The sequence below is a fragment of the Hakea prostrata genome, chromosome 6 (genome assembly GCF_041222555.1).
Source record: "Hakea prostrata isolate BN-2017 chromosome 6, UWA_Hpros_2, whole genome shotgun sequence".
NCBI lineage: Eukaryota > Viridiplantae > Streptophyta > Magnoliopsida > Proteales > Proteaceae > Hakea > Hakea prostrata.
In genome coordinates, this window is record NC_142605.1 from 14658840 (window position 1) to 14675309 (window position 16470).

The following is a 16470-nucleotide window of genomic DNA, read 5'->3' on the forward strand; positions in this document are numbered from 1 at the left end:
TTGCTAGTGGTTGTTGATTAGACCAAACGACTGCCCCAAGCGACCGCCTAGTCCTGATTGCGGGGTTTTGCCCTATTTTTCCCCCAGACTTCTATAAATAGTAACCCTCGTCTATTTTACGAATATTATATTCGGGATTATTGTTTTTGGAGGTTAGACGGCTGTGGAGACGTGCTGGAAGGAGATCTGAAGTGCTGTTAGTGTTCCAGAAGGTTCTATTGTCCTTCATAGCTGATATGGTTGAGGTAAGTGATTCCCTATTCACTCATACTTCACTCTAAGCTATGATAAAAGTAGATTAGTGTTCCTCTTTGGTTGTTCTTGATCCTTCTATTGTAGTATCTACCCTTTTGATGATCTTGGTGAGATCAAATCCGAAAACGAAACCCTGCTTTCGTGAAAAGAGATGATCTAATCAAGAGGGAGGATTCTGGATAACCAAATTGATGTCATTGGTTAGGTTTAGTATCAGCCTTGGTTATGGGAGTGATAGATTTGAAATTCAGACTATGATCATCCAAAATTCGGATTGAAATCGGATGATCAGAAGCTTGAGTTTCGGATTGAAACTCTCTATTTTTGGGGCAGTCACTAGTGGTGGTCGCTCAACCTAAGTGACCGGCCCAAGCGACCGGCTAGTTTCCAGTGACCAAATGACTTTTGGTTTTGGTCCAATTTGATTCATTCGACTTATACCTTATTGTAACCCTGTATATAGGTGTTCTCTATTTCAAATAGAAGTCTTATAATTGTTCCTGGTTTGTAAGTTAAAGGAATTCTAAAATATTACAAGTAAGGACATACAATCCTATCTTTATGTAATAACTTGAACATGCTAGTCCAGTGTCTGTTATTACTGTTCTTTCATTTCATATATTGTTGTAACCTTGTTTAGCATGCTGATCTTATTATATGCTTGTTGTTTGTACTATCTTTACATATACTTTGTCTATTATGAATGTGATATGATGATGGTTGATGGTATGTGGTTCTGATAGAAGGGGTATTCCATTGGGATATCAAAGGGCTGTGGTATGGGACACATGCTCGCTAATGTCTCTAGCACTGTCATAACTATTTGATGACATACTTAAGTAGAGTCTAGAGTTGCATGGCTAGGTACCCCACATGCTACTACCCTTTCGGTAGGGGAATTGAAGCCGGATGACCCGTGACAATGGTCCACTGTTGGTCATACAATGGTAGGGTTGCATATGTTAGAGTTGGGCTCATGGACATCCAAGGAACAGACCGGGTGTCGTGAGGAGTCATGAAAGCATTCCGCCCCCAACAATATGTGGATGACCATAGGGTTATGGAATGAAGTCCAATAGCGGTAACCAGTCCGTAAGGGTTCTCATTCCTAGGTTGCGAAGGATACTGAACCGAGTTGGTTGGTGCCATAGGGGATGTATCTAGACTTCATGTAGTATGTTACCATTATGACCTGCATTGGATTAGAAAACCAGACATGCGCAAGTACTCATGCCAATGGTCGTGGTGAGAGAGTGTTGACTTAACCCCACCCATAGTTTGAGAGCCAGGTGTGGACTTTCCATTTTACCCAGGATCCCTACAGAGGTAACCAGTCCTTGCCGGATCAGAGTGATTAGACCTACCCAGAGGAGAGCTGGTATATATCTTAAAGCATGTCAGTTAGATCTTAGCGGTATTCATGCTTTGCACTCATACATATCATATATGCATTTCTGATTGGTTTGACATATGGATGGGAATCATTGTTTGTTCTTACTGAGTTCTCCAGAACTCATTCCTTTATTTGTCTATGTTCTATTAGCCTGTACAAATGGAGGAAATACACCGGAAGATTCCTATGAAGGAACCTTCCCGTATGAAGAAGATATGGCACTGGAAATGGGAAATGGAGATAGCCAGTGCGGGAGCTCTTGCGAGTGCATGAAATGCATTTATAGCACCCATTGATGGGCGGAAGAGACAAGTTGCCAAGCAGTTTGCTCACCGAATGGAGAAGAACTGGAGGACCCCTTTTCTAGAAATTCATGAAAAACATTATCTAGCTTTAGAGAAAGAAACTGGAAAGAAAATCATATAACTCTTTTTGATTGCTTCCGCTGAACTCGTATTCTTTTTTATTCTTTATTCTTTCCTTGATTATTTTATTGGAGTATTTGGACTCCTGTAATCCTTTTATTTAATTATTGAACTTATTCTTGCTCATGATTGTCTTTACTTGCATTTATTATTATTGATAGACTAAAACCGTGGATCCTGTGACGGATCACTCCCACGGGTTGTCGGGCCGGTAACCGAGACCAGCGGATGGGGTGTGACACATATACTATGGACAAGCTGGCCAAGCTATATGTTGATAATGTAGTGAGACTGCATGGTGTACCGGTTAGCATTGTGTCGGATAGAGATCCAAGGTTCACCTCTCATTTCTTGAATAGTTTGTAGAAAGCCCTAGGAACTCAGTTGAATTTGAGTACTACTCATCATCCGCAAACTGATGGACAATCGGAAAGGACTATACAATATCTAGAAGAGAGGCTTTGGGCGTGTGTTATTGATATGAATGGAAACTAGGATGACCACCTAAACGTGGTGGAGTTTGCTTATAATAATAGTTACCAGTTGACGATTGGAATGGCCATGTTTAAAGCAATGTATGAAAAGACTTGTAGAACTCCTCTATATTGGGATGAAGTTGGGGAAAGGCATGTTCTTGGCCCTAATCTAATCAAAACCACAGGTATTATGGTAGATATGATTAGAGAAAGGATCAAGGCTGCTCAATCTCGACAGAAGTCCTACATAGATAAAAGAAGGTCAAATCAGGAATTTCAAGTTGGTGAGCGAGCATTCTTGAGGGTCTCACCTATGAAGGGTGTCATGCGATTCAATATTAAAGGAAAGCTTAGCCCTAGATATATTGGACCCTTTGAGATTACTGAGAAGGTTGGACCAGTAGCTTACAGGTTGGCTCTTCCTTCAACTCTAGCTGGTGTACATGATGTATTCCATGTTTCCATGCTAAGACAATGCTTAGCAAGTTCAAAACAGTTGCTCTAGCATGTACCTGAAGGTTTGAGTGCAGATTTGATGTATGATGAGGAACCGACATAAATTTTGGACCGAAAGGATAAACAGTAGAGGAATCGGACCATACCTTTGGTGAAGATTAGATGAAAGAATCATTCATTTGAAGAAGCATCTTAGGAAAAAGAAGATGAGATGCATACCAAATACCCCCATCTCTTTGGACTTAAAGGTACGTTGTAATTTCGGGGACGGAATTTCTTCTAAGGGGGGAGGGATGTAACAACCCCCGAATTTTAACCCGGAATCCATATTGCTGGTCCGATAACTCGAAGGTCAAGCCGGAATAAGTTGTGGAGTATCCGGATTGAAGTCCATGATCCATATCCTGAGTCCATGGATTTGAATTCTGAGATGAAGAACTTGCCTTGTTGGGAAAGTGGTTTTCCAATTAGAGTCAAGAGGTGTTTGAAGATGTTTGGATTGAGAGTAAGACCTCCCCCACATGTTGTATAGGGTTATGTTGGAGTTGAGGATAAACCCCTTAAGCAAAGCACCCAAGTAATGAAAAGTACTAGGGGGCGGTTACTTAAGGCAAATGATTGGCCAATCAACTGCCCCAAGCGATCGCCAAGTCTGCTTGCATGGTTTTGCCCTAACTTGCCCCCTGTTCCCTATATATAGCAAACCCTGACATTTTTTACTCATTATTTTACTCGGGATTGCTGTTGTTGATGGTTAGGAGGCAGAGAACACGTGCTAGAAGGTGAGAGAAGCATGGATTGCAAAGTAGAACAATCCCTAGTCTGTTTTGCAAATCTTGAAGAGGTAAGTGATCTTTACTCACTCCATTCTCTTCCCTCATCTTTTGGAATGGTGTAGATCTATTTCCTTTTGTTGGTAGTAACTAAATTGTATTGATTATATTCTCTATCAATGAATAAAAACTTTTAAGCTAATTACTATTGTCCATGGATGAAAGAGCACTTAGTACTTTAATTGGAATTTTGATGCCATAAGGGCTTAGCTTAGGAGAAACGATCGATGACCTTCACTTTTGGCCTTTAAACTCTAGTTTAATAGAAAATTTGTTTCTAAAATGTCTTAGGCTTTTTTTTTGTTGTATCAATTATCATTCTCAATTATGAGGTTTTTTTCATTATTTTAAGTTGTTTGGCATCTATTATCAGTTTTATTTTTATTTAAAATAATAGAAAAACTTCCAAAATCCATAATGAACTTTTTGTCTATTATGAATTATGGTGAGAATTTTATTCTCTTCATTTATGCACAAGTTTACTTAAATTTTATGGTTAAGATGAGGGTAAAATAGTCAATACATATTTTTTTCCCTCTTTTATTGCTTGCTCACTATTATTTACCAACAATTTTTTATTTTGATACCAAACTTAATTTTCATTCCATAATTTATTTTTGACAAAATTCACCAAACTATTTTTCATTCTTGACCAATAATGAATTCTTGTACTTATTTCTATTAAATAGGCATAATAGAGAATGATAATTAATACCAAAAAGAGCCTTAGTTTAATTGAATTTTAATTTCCAGTTACAACAATAATAGAGTACCATCTAGCCATTACCAAGAACAGAAAAAGTAGCCAAGAATTGTTTACATACAACTTTTAATAATAACTTAGGATGTAGCCACGTTACTTAATTTGTTCTATGATAATATATTGAAAATAAGAAGACAGTAAATCTAATAATAATAATAATGATATGAAATAAAAGTGGAGTTGGGGTCAAGAAGACTCAGGATCAAAATCAGGGTTTGATTCAAGATTAATATGAGGGTGAATATTAGGGTTAAAAATAAGATTGGTATCAATCAACTATCAAGGTCAAAATCAAAGTAAATATTAGGCCAAAATCATGAACAAACTGGGACAAGTAGGCCATGACAAATACTAATCTCAGACTTGTCCTTGGACTTGATTATGGGTTTGAATATTTTGGTTCTAAGCTCCTCTCAAGGCCAAAAACTTAGGATCAATTTTTACCTCAAAACCCCACCCCCACACCAAAAGCCACCCCCGCCCCCCCCCACACAAACAACCCCCCCCCCCCACACAACAAAAAAAAAAAAAAAAAAAAGATTTTTAAAAAAAAAACCACAAAAAAATATTTAAAAAAAAAAAAAATTTACCTCCACCCCTACTAAACCCCCACCCCCCCCCCCCCCAGATACCCCCCGATAACCCCCGTAGGTAATACATCAAAAGTAATTCAATTCAATTAATTGATGGGGAAAAAATTCCTTACCTGAATTCGCTTTCCCTTACTTGAAGTATTCGCAGCGGAAGTCTAGATCCACGTTCTCGTTCCACCACCAAAGGTTTACCGGCGAGATTCCTCAATCACAGGGAAAGGGAATAATATCCACAACCCAAATGCCGTGGATTAATGGAGTGAAGATCAAATACTAGCAAAGAAGAAAATCTAAGCCTGCGATTCTAAGAGAGAGGAGAGAGAGATGGAGCCGCCGTTTCGCAGATTCGCTCGTGCGAATGAATTACTCCGTTACTAACTCATTAATGCGGTGGTTACTAAAATATATAACCTATTTTGTAACCGCCCTAATAGTGAGTTTCCAATATTGCCCTTGGGCATTTAATTTATTAATCAAATTAATAAATTCCAACAGCTCCCACTTGCACAAGGGCAAGTGTTAATCTTTCAATGTGTCCCGGACACACTTGTATATCCCGGATATACACATTCAATCTCTCTCGCTATGTATCCCGAGATACATAGACCTCTTGTGTCCCAGACACACATGTATATCCCGTATATACATATATATTGATCTCTTCACTATGTATCCCGTATACATAGACCACCCGTGTCCCGGACACTAATATCCACAAGTCATACTGGCAAAATGGGTTGTGCGACCGGTGATATACCCACGCGTGAGCCCCAAACTAGAAACCTTCCCGAAGGCCGAATGGCACATCACTCATAGAAACAAATCAAATAAGCATTAGTATAACACGGTGTCCTAGGTTTATTCAAACTCACCGGACTAAAGGTATCTCGATCCCTCCGAGAGATCACCTTCTTGTCCTTAAAATGTTCACTACCAGTAACACATACGGTTGGCGCCAAAAACACTTTTTAGGGTGCAGTTGAATCAAACCTTTCCTTTCGCCCTCTGCACCATCACTACACTCGGGATTGACTCCTTTCCCGGTAGTGCCCCTTTAGGTCGAATCTATCATGACCATAGGTAACACCCCAAAGTAGCCACATCAACCCTTCGTTTCATGATGTCGTCGAAAGTCACTAAGAACACTAATGGACCATAAGGTCCAGGACTCACACAATGAGAGGAGCAGGGATCCATCCTCTCATTTCCAATGATCGCTAAGCACACATAGTATGATATATGTGCTATGGTGGAGCATTCTATATACAATAGAACGTATGTCCATCTCAACACCATACAGGTCTTAGTCCAGTCGCAACCCCTTGCGCCTAACCCGAGTTACTTTATTGTCGCCACCCTAGCGCCACATAAAGTACTCGCACTGTTCCTATAGGCAACATGAATAGTGGGAACATTCATGTCGATTCTCTTCACAATAGAGAAACTCATCTTGATTCCAAATCAAGGCGACATCATGATTATGAATTGACCTACACAAAGTCATTCACAATCCGTCTCATCTCTCGCTCGCCTCCAAGGCGCCGAGGCGGCGAATGCTCGTGTGAGTGAGCCATTCTCTTGCCTATTGACATATGTTGTTTTATGCTAGAAGAAACACAATCACACGTAAAGTGAATAATAAAAATGCTGGAATGAACTCATATTATTCATTAATAAGAAAGTCTCAGTACAAAAATAAGTCACAATCTACGCAAGCCCAAGGATTTTACATGAGAAATAAAAACATCCTTGGCTATAGGTTTGGTAAGAGGGTCAGCTACCATCAAACTAGTAGATATGTGCTTAAGTACAACTTTCTTTCTTGATGTAATGTCTCTAACAAAGTGATATCTCAATTGTATATGTTTGGTCTTCCCATGATACTTGGGGTCCTTGACATAGCTAAGAGCTGCCGTACTATCACAGTAGACAAGGGCAGCCTCTTTGGATGTCATCACAATCCCAGTATGTCGAAGGAATCTCCTCAACCAAACAGCCTCTTGAACCGCAGCGGAGCATGCCACATACTCTGCTTCCATGGTCGAGAGGGATATACAAGCCTGCTTCTTGCTACACCACGAAATGGCCCCGCCATTCAGCAAGAAAGCATATCCGAGAGGTTGATTTGCGCTCATTGATGTCTCCAGCCCAGTCGGCATCACTATAGCCAACTAACCGCAAATCCGATCCTTGGTAACACAACATGTAGTTACTCGTTCCTCTGAGATATCTCAATATCCTCTTGACTGCTTTCCAGTGCTCTATGCCTGGGTTTGATTGGTATCGACTAACCAAACCCACTGCATAACAAATATCCGGCCTAGTACACATCATAGCGTACATAAGGCTACCCACTGCACCGGAATATGGAACTCTTTCCATCTTGGTTTTCTCCTCTGGAGTCTTAGGACCCATATCAAGGCTCAAATGCAAACCCTTCTCCACTGGAGTATCAATTGGTTTGCAGTTGTGCATTTGGTATCTCGTCAAGACATTGTCAATATAGGTCTCTTGAGATAAACCCAAGTAATCTCTTTTGCCTATTTCCGACAATCTTGACACCAAGCACATAGCTTGCTTCACCCATGTCCTTCATATCAAATACGGAGGACAACCATTTCTGGAATGGTTTCCAATAGCTCCTTGCTATTGCTAGCCATAAGTATGTCATCTACGTACGGTGTCGAATGACATAATTATTATCGATCTCTTGGTGTAAACACGGTGGTCTTCCTCAAGCATGGAAAAACCATTTTCCATCATAGCTTGGTGGAAGCGCACATTCCACTTGTCTAGATGCTTGCTTTAAGCCATATATGGACTTCTTAATCTTGCACACTTTGCGCTCAAGTCCATGTGCTTCAAAGCCTTGAGGTTGATCCATATAGATCTCTTCCTCAAGTTCTCCATTGAGAAAAGCAGTTTTTACATCCATCCGATAAAGCTCCAAGTCCAACCGAGCAACAATGGCTAGTATGAGGCGAATTGAGGCAAACCTAACCACGGGGGAAAAAGTTTCCTCATAATCAACGCCCTCTCGTTGGGTGTAGCCCTTAGCCACTAAACGAGCCTTGAATCTCTCAATAGATCCATCCGCCTTTCTTTTGATCTTGAGAACCCACTTGTTCCCAATCGCCTTTCGGCTGGCGGCAAGTCAACCAAGTCCCGGACATGATTAACTTTCATCGACTCCAACTCTTCCTTTATTGCTTTTAACCATTCCTTTGAGCTTGACCCCGCAAGAGCTTCCTCGCACGCTCTTTGGTTCATGCTCATCGACTGAAATCATCTCACGGTCGATCTCTTCAGAGTTACCATGTAGGCTTCATCCTCTATGTCGAAACGTCGACGAGGAACTAGCCCGCGCCTACTACGGCGCAAGTGCATGTCAGATTGCTCACCGTCTAAGGTAGCTATCACATCTGCACTCCCACTCCCACTAGGATCTTCCGGATGAACCCCGGGTTCATTATTCGAAATCCGATTCCCTGGAGTGACAAGACCACTATCTTGTATCTCAAAGAATTCCGATGATTCTTTGTTAACTCCTGAAAAGAGATGGAAAATCATTCTCCAAGAATGTTGCATCCCTAGACTCAAGTTCCGTTCTCCTCTCACTCTCATCTAGTCCAATGAAGACATGGCCCTTTGAGGGTTCGAATATCTCACAAAGATACACTTTCTTCCTCTGGGTCCAAGCTTTCCATATTGGTGAGAAGTAGAGTGAACATATGCTGCACATCCCCATGCGCGCAAGTAACTCAAATCGGCTTCCTTCCGGTCCACAACTCATATGGTGTGGAAGGAACCGATTTGGTTGGAACTCTGTTGAGGATATAGGCCGCGATCGACAAAGCATCTCCCCAATAAGAGATGGGTAGATTTGCTCGCGCCATCATGGATCTCACCATGTCTAGCAAGGTTCTATTCCTCCTCTCAAAGCAACCCCATTTTCTTGTGGAGTCCCCGGAATAGTGAGTTGTCTAGATATCCCCTTTTCATCACATAACCCTTTGAACATATCGGAGAGATACTCTCTACCTCTATCCGTTCTAAGAGTTTTAATCCTTTTATCTAACTGATTCTCAACCAAGCTCATGAATTTCTTAAAACATTCCGAGCTTCGACTTATGAGAAATTAGATAAATGTGACCATACCTTGTATAGTCATCTATGAATGTGATGAAATATGACTGTCCTTTTCTAGTATGCACATTCATGGGTCCACACACATCCGAATGGATAAGTTCTAAAGGAAGAGAGGCTCTCAAAGCCTTTTTAAATGGTTTTCTAGTTGCTTTTCCTGCTAGACATGACTCACGAGTTGGCAAATCGGATAGTGAACCTTGGCCTAAGAGACCTTCTCTTGCCAACCTGTTCATCCTATCTAAGCCAATATGTCCTAGTCTAGCATGCCACTAATTAGAATCAATACACACGGTATCTTGGCAAACAAAAGCACTACTAGAATTAAATGAATAATCAATTGTATCCAATACAATGAAACCATTATCGAAGAAAACCATAACCATAAACTGTATCACCCGAGATACAAAACCAAAGAATTGTTTTCAAATACAACTCTAAAACCATGTCTCATAAACCACTCTTGTTTCTGTTCCCACCTCTATTACTTTGCCTAGACCACCGAGGTTGAGCTCTCTCCTTCTTGCGCTTGAAGCCCTGCACCCTTACTAGTGCTTGCTTCAGCAGCAACTACTTCAATGTGAGGGACATCGGCCAACATCCGATCCTCCTCTAGCTCAAGGTGCTTGGCAGCTTGATCAAATGTCTTGACCTCATCAACATGAGTCAAGAAGATCTTCATATGCTCCCAAGACTTAGGCAATGACCTAATGACTGCGAGACTTGCTCCTTATCGGTCTTTAGGCGCCCACATTCGCTCAACTCACTAATCATGTTGGACATGATGGTTATATGCTGCCTCATGGTGTGACCCTGGCGCATCTTATAACCGTCAAAGGTGAGTCCGAGCTGGCGGCCTCTTGTGGTGGAAGTCCCTCCATACTGGAACTTCACAGCCTCCCACAAAGACTTTGCAGTCCTACGCTTCTCATAATGAAGCATCAGGTCATCCCTCATGGAGCTCGGGATTGTAATCCCGGCTACCCGGTCTTTCCTCTTCCGGGCATTGTAAAGCTCAAGGTTCCTACTATCTTGTGCAATGGTACCTTCCTCGGGTGGGGACATGGTCTAGTTTACGGTTTCCAGCATGTTCTATTCTTCTAGGAGATACTGCACCTTTCGGTGCCAAAGGTCATAATACCTCTCATTCGGTTTATCTCCTTTCGCGAAGTTAGCAACAATGCTCTTGGTAGCAGCCATTTATTCTAGAGACATTACATACTAGGATGAGTTCAATAAATCTAGCATAAAACAGAACTCATGCAACAAAAAATCACACTAGCATAGTCAACCTATGGGATAAGCACTTAAACCAAAAGAGATGCTAAAAAACATTCAATCAAATTCTCATGCAAACCCACATAGACTTATACACTAGCTTCATTCTGTGCAAGAAACATGATTGATAGACCCATAAATAAAAAAATAGTTTTATTAAAATAAAACATGCAATCATGTTAAAGCTATGAGGTGGTTCACACAGAACACTTCTACCTCATTAGCTCCCACTAGGCCCCATTAGGCCCTTAATGCTCAAACATCACATAGATTGTGAGCCATTGATGTCCAATAAATAGAAACACATTCAAAATTGGACAAAAAACTCAGACGGATTCTGAGACGGATCACCGTCTGACAATCCGTCTGAGACAGATTCTAAGACGGCTCTCCGTCTGGAGTCCATCAGCCCAGACGGACTGCCATCTCACCAGACGGATAGTCCTTCTGGCATTCTGTGACCAGACGGATTCTGAGACGGCGCACCGTCTGAGAGTCCGTCTGGCTTCTGTGACCAGACAGATTACGAGATGGCGCACCATCCGAGAGTCCGTTTGGCTTCTGTGACCAAACGGATTCTGAGATGGCTCACCTTCTCAGCATCTGTCTGGTACACAGACGTCAATTCCCATTTAACGAATTTTTTTTTCTTTGAACGAAAATTTTTTCAAAAAAAACGAAAAATCACGTTTTTTTTTCTTACAAAAATTCATCCAAAAACACATGAAAAAAATCCAACAATAATTATTAACAAAAATTATCATCATGGATTATCAATTCATGCAAATCTTCATTAGGAGAATTCACAGGGATCCTCCCACTCGGATCCGAATCAAAATTAAAGGTTTCCAAAAACCCTATCAATTCTCCCATGGGTTTCGTATTAAACCCTTGATCCTCCCATTGGATCCATACAATAAAATTAAACAATGGGGAGGAACAATAAACGTGGGAACCAATGGCTCTGATGCCAATGTAGGTAATACATCAAAAGTAATTCAATTCAATTAATTGATGGGGAAAAAATTCCTTACCTGAATTCGCTTTCCCTTACTTGAAGTATTCGCAGCGGAAGTCTAGATCCACGTTCTCGTTCCACCACCAAAGGTTTACCGGCGAGATTCCTCAATCACAGGGAAAGGGAATAATATCCACAACCCAAATGCCGTGGATTAATGGAGTGAAGATCAAATACTAGCAAAGAAGAAAATCTAAGCCTGCGATTCTAAGAGAGAGGGAGAGAGAGATGGAGCCGCCGTTTCTCAGAGATTCGCTCGTGCGAATGAATTACTCCGTTACTAGCTCATTAATGCGGTGGTTACTAAAATATATAACCTATTTTGTAACCGCCCTAATAGTGAGTTTCCAATATTGCCCTTGGGCATTTAATTTATTAATCAAATTAATAAATTCCAACAAAAAACAAAAAAGAAGCAAAAAAAGGGGAGGGAAAAAGAAGAAAATTCCAAATGAATTGACAGCAAGAGTGAGATTCCCACTAATCACTTGAAAATATTATAATCTTACTTGATTTTATGTAAGCACCTATGTATGAATTGAACCAGCATATTTATTTATTTTTAATTATTTTATATTTATCTTTTTTAATATTTTATTAAAAAAATGTGTACATTTTGGAACAAAAGTCTTACATGCCATACAAGATTCTATGCCAAGATGGGCCAGAGAAACGTGCACATCTGTATCTAACCATACAAGATTATAGTAATGATTTTGTGTCAAATTTGCCCACTTCAGTACAGAAGCATAAAAAATGGATTCTGTGCTGAAGTGGGAATTTTGGCACAAAATGGTTGCCATACAATCCCTAAATCTAATAAAAGTATCCTTCCAGAGTCCTTTTTTTTATCCTAATAATTACTACTAAAATCTATTAACCATTCCTCACGCTTTTAAAATAATCTATTCCAACAATTTTAGTTACCATTACCCATGCTTAATTTTAATTTTTTTTTTCTAAAATTAATTTAGATTTTTCACAATAATCTGTTTTTGGGTGCCTTTGGGTCTATGATAGTGTTTTGTTCTCCTTGGCTGATAATTTGAGTCGGGACACTGCCTCGGGATTTTGATTCAGCCTTTGGTTGGGGGATCCAAGGGTCCCTATTGGCATGTAAATCTGTCTCTATCATCAAATTGCTGGATTTCCCTTTGCGGCATCGTATTTGTCAAATGTTTAAATCTGGCCGGTTAAAAATCTATTATACATTAAATTCCAAAATTAGTTTTTGTATCTTTTTATTTTAATTAGTTTGTTAGTATGTGTAACCATGAGTTTTTTTTTGGTAATGAGGCACCCTTCAGTAAAAGGTGCCATTTATAACCTTAATTATTAAACTCTTCATGATACTGATCATGAGGTGTGCGGTGGTTATGAATATCAGTTGCAATTGATATGAGAATCTTAAAGGTTTTGATTATAGTGATGAGGTAGGCATATTTGTGGGGTTGAATTTACCCAATTTCAAGCCATTGACATTAAATTCTTATTACACCTTCATGATCATTACCATGAGTGGGATTAATTTATTAAATATATTAATTTCAATTCATGCAAAATAGGTGAATATAAAAATTAATTTTTCATTTAGTGGGGAGATTAGGTCAATGTGATTTATTCTCCTTAGTGGAGGAGGAATAAATCTATTGACTTTCCATTAGTATGAAATTGCTTCTCCGTTTTGTTACGGAGGTTAGTCATTTGATTCAATGCCAATTCATTATTTTGAGAATCTCAAAGGGCGTGTAAGTTGTGATTTTGGGCCTATATAGATAAATTCAACCACTTCTTTATATTTTGGGTGTAATAGATACGCTTTTCACATTTGCATTATTTGTTGTTTTATATTTTACAAAAGTTCATTTATTATGTTGAGTTTGTCTTAATGTTGTGATGTAGCTTTTAACTCTTTGAAATGATTAAAAGAACTATCTCATCTTCTAGTTGGATGTTGATTTATCTTGGAAGTGGTAGTATGAAGAACCCTTGGTAGTAGGGTGCATCAATTACCTTAAAGGCAATACTCAAGGTGTGACTCAATTTCATTCATTAATGGATCGTTCAATTGCAACATCAAGTTCTCCATATTAGTTAAGAATATTTATTTTTCAATTGTAATACAATATTATTATATTTTTAGAATTTATAATATAATTAGAGAGGGATGTACTTGTTTTCGTCGAAGCTAGTGTGGCGTTGTCGAGTTGGGATCATCTCCCCGTCGGGGGAGCACTCTAACGGCTTTGCAACCATACAATGTAGTGGGGCCCATAGGTGAAATTAATGATTTTTTTTCAAAATATTTTATTGTTTTTTACCAGGGGCCCCACTGCATTATGTGGTTGCAAAGCTGTCGGGGAGATGATCCCAACTAGGAGTTGTCGAGCATAGTTTTCTTTGCAATTTGTTGGAAAAACAAGCTGTGTTTGTTAATTTAAAGAAACTTGAGAATTTTCCTACTTTTTTTTTCTACTCCACCTTTATTCCAGTAGACAAACGCAGCCTAATTTGGGGGTTGAGCCTTGCATTAGTGGTGACTAGGGTTTCTCTGTTTTTTTGCCGATATTTTATTGCTTGACTAAAACTAGTGGGTCCCACTGGTGAAATTTTTTTTCTTTCAAAAAATATTTTTCATCGTGGGCCCCACAGGTTTTTGTGGTCAGGAAGCGCTCCCTGTCGGGATCGCATATCCAGACTCGTCTGCCATATGGTGTATCGCCTTGCTATCCATCATCCGTTGTTAGACCCGTGCTTTTAGCAGATATATTGCTATTTTCATTTTCTAATTCCACTCATTTTTTTTTGTGAATAATTGTACTCATTTGTTTTTTTTTGGTAGAATAATTGTACTCATTGTAGGCTTTTATGGTTATAAGCAAGGAACGATAGTTCGTTCAAATCGCTCGGTTCGCTACCCAACCGAGCGAAAGGGCGAAATATCGCCGAGATTTCGCCCCAAATTGTTATTAAAAATTCAAACCCACATGCGTTTTGGTTTTTTTACATAAAATAATATTATGTGAAAAGTCGATTAGTCAAATCGGATTTATGTTTGCTTTAAGGGTTTTTGTTTTTTGTGCTTTTTTAAACAATTTTATGGTCATTTAAGAGCCATGTGACATGAGGCTCAAATGCCAAAAAGGTAAAGAGGTATGATTTACCAAATGTTTATACTTTCATAAATGACTGAGAATGACGGTTGTGTGTACATAATCTCATCTTCATCTTCTCATCTTCATCTTCACCATGGACGGTCGGTCGGACGAACTCTGCGGTGCGAGCCTAGAAGTCACCGCATCTACATCTAGATGATAAAGCGAGGCTCAGGTAGGCTCAGGTAGGCACCCTAGGTTTCGTCGCCTCCATTCTTCTCCCTGCTTCTCCCACGGCTATCGCTATTGCTGCTGCTGCCGGTGGTGCCTTTGGGCGCCGGTAAAAGACATACTACCACCACCAACACCAAAGGCAGCACTGATGGAGACCTGGAGTTCCCTCGGATTGACGGAGAGAAAGAAGAGAAAGACTGAAAGAGGCGATCAGTGTTGATTTTCCAGCGAGATATCGCCGGATTTCGCTGGATTTTCGGCATTTTCTAATTGTTACTCATTGTAGGCGAAATAACTTTCCATGGTTATAAGTTTTGTCATCGCATAATTATGGTATGCTTATAGCCTTCTTTCCAAGGTTTCGGGATTTTGCCCATATCCTAACCTAGAAGAACTCATGTATCACATGTGTGACTGATAATTAAATTCCATCCCTTGGTGTGAAACGTCTACGTTCACACTGCTCGGACGTAGTTTTCTTTATATTTCTCTTTAGTTCATAGTGGCTCATTTTACCGCGTAAAAAAGGAAAAAGACAAAAATAAAACTGGTGCTCTACATCTTTCCACCACGGCCCCTACAACTACCACGAAACGCACGTGGACGGCTTGGAAGGAAAGAGCACCCTCTCCATTTTTGCATCGCAATCACTCTGAAAGGAGTTCGTTATCCTTCTTCACGTTTCTGTCATTACCGTATAAATTATCAAAATTAATTTTAAAAAAATATAAAATGAGAGAATAAAAAGTCAAACAGTTATTTCCAATATTCATTATTCTCTGTTTTTTCTCTCCTCGCTTGATTTTCCACTTTCTGCTCACATTTCACACTTACGTGTATCTGTAATAAGGTGGAAGTTTCGAAAAACCTTAAACAACCCGTTAATTTGATTGTAAATCAATTCTCATTCTCAGTTTACGCTTTCTAAGTGGATCAAGAAATCCAGTTCTGCATCAAAGAGAGTCGGACGATTTTCTGACGTTCTGCAAATCAGGTAACCTCTATGGTTCTTCCCGTAATGTAGTTCTTTCGACAGTGCTACAGATAAGAGTCGCTCTGTTACTAGGGTTTGTTTTTAGTTCTATTCATAAAAATTTCATTATGTAATACCCCAAAAAAAAAAAAATATCATTATGTTAATCGTAATTATCAGTGACCCTTTCTGTTCTTGTTGGCTTATCATTAGTCCTTAATAAAAATTGTTCTTTCTATTTATGTGAAATCTTGTGATGAAATTTATTTTGTGAAATTTTCTTCAGTCCACAAATAAAATATGTCCGCTTTATTACAGAGTCTTTTGTATGCCTCCTGATTGTCTTCAGTCTCACGAATTAAAAATGTCCGCTTTATTTCACAGTCTTGATTGGCTTCAGCTTCAATTTCATAGCTTCTGTCATTTTCTGAAGCAGTGAGAATTTTCATATTGCAACTTCTGATTAATTTCAGCGTCCAATCTATATTCTTGACTAAAGTTGTATATTGTTAAATTGTTCTATTTTCATTTT

General features: G+C 39.4%; 1 protein-coding gene across 2 annotated transcripts in view; it reads left to right on the forward strand.

Moving 5' to 3' along the window:
- The first annotated feature begins 15659 nt into the window (after positions 1-15659).
- Positions 15660-16470, forward strand: part of LOC149012323 (uncharacterized) — a 107272-nt gene continuing 106461 nt past the window's right edge. For both annotated transcript variants that reach the window (XM_089159704.1, XM_089159703.1), the window contains exon 1: positions 15660-15959. The gene's annotated coding sequence lies outside the window, so the exon portion shown is untranslated. The remainder of the gene's footprint in view (positions 15960-16470) is intronic.